Source organism: Lagopus leucura, unplaced genomic scaffold, assembly GCF_019238085.1.
Source record: "Lagopus leucura isolate 7727_CA_CO unplaced genomic scaffold, USGS_WTPT01 32224-0_obj-0_obj, whole genome shotgun sequence".
Lineage (NCBI taxonomy): Eukaryota > Metazoa > Chordata > Aves > Galliformes > Phasianidae > Lagopus > Lagopus leucura.
In genome coordinates, this window is record NW_024967197.1 from 1 (window position 1) to 1,250 (window position 1,250).

Below are 1,250 nucleotides of genomic sequence, written 5' to 3' on the forward strand. Positions count from 1 at the left end.
CCCTGTAAGACAACCCCTCCCCTCACCCGCCGCTGGAAGCGCTCTGAGCTCCGCTGCGCCGCCGCTCCGCTTCAAATCTTCCTCCTAAGCGCCCATTGGCTCCCGCGCGACGCTTTGCGGTCTCTCATTGGTTAACGCTGGCGCTGGGAACCGCCCACCGCCACCGCCCCTTTTCCCCTAGCTCACATCTCATTGGTTGGTTACAAATCTTCCGGGCAGGGGGAGGTGACTCCGGCCGGCCCACTTCCGCTACGAATGGAGGGCGGGACTGATTGGAAACTGAACAGTCTTACTGGCTGCCTACACTACTTCCGGAAGGTGTTACCTCAATGACTTCCGGTCAGACACCGCCCGGACTTCTGGAGGCGCACGGTCGTTGGAATTTGCATAATCGTTTCTCATTGGCTGATCACACTACGGCAGGACGGGTGCACACTTCTCATTGGCTTGTTTATAGTTTCCGGGGCGGGATCTCGGCGCTTAATAATGTAATTTACTTCTCATTTACCGCCATTAAGCTGAGCCAATCAGCGACCGCGTTCGGAAAACAAACCGACCAATAAGAAGCGAAACTGCGCCCTTAGGGAACTCTGCGCACGGTCAGCGTTATTATGAAAACAGGCAGTAAAAACAACCAATCACCGAGCGGCAAGGATAGGAAACGCCTACACGCAAAAAAAGCAAACAGGATGAAAAACCCGAGCCACTTCCGCTTCCTGCCTGCCCCCGTAGCGCGGCGTCATCAGAGAGGTGCCCGCGGGTGTTGCCGGCCCGCGTCACGTGGTTGTAATCACACGTCATCACGCTCCGCTCATCACGCACTGCCCGCACTGCGGGGGGCAGGTCAGGATGTACCGCACTGACGATAACAGAAAGCCGCAGCGCGGAGAACCCCACTCAAAGCTACACCGGTACAGAGCACGGCGAGGAGCCCCGAGGCCGTTCCTGCGTTCATCCAAACGACCGCAACCCCCACAGTGCCGCACCGTCAGCTTATCCCGCAAGGAGCTTTGCGTTGGGCGGAAAGTGCGTTTTCCTGCCCCAAAATGCGCTCCCACAACGCACCGCGGCGCTCATTTCCATAAAGCTGGAGAATCCGGGAAGCAGCTGCGACGTCTCATTTGCATATTGGGCGGGGGAATAAAGCGCCGCGGGTACTGACTGCATGTGACATTTGCATAAGGGGCGGAGCTCTACATTCGCTTTATTGTAAACAACCGCGAGGCCCATGGAGAAAGGCGGGGGGGGGG

At 57.8% G+C, this 1,250-nt stretch overlaps 1 non-coding gene across 1 annotated transcript; it reads right to left on the reverse strand.

Moving 5' to 3' along the window:
* Positions 1-741: 741 nt before the first annotated feature.
* On the reverse strand, positions 742-866 carry LOC122192999. Its single transcript, XR_006182764.1, has one exon. It is a non-coding gene; the product is annotated as a U8 small nucleolar RNA (small nucleolar RNA).
* Between the last annotated feature and the right edge of the window lie 384 nt (positions 867-1,250).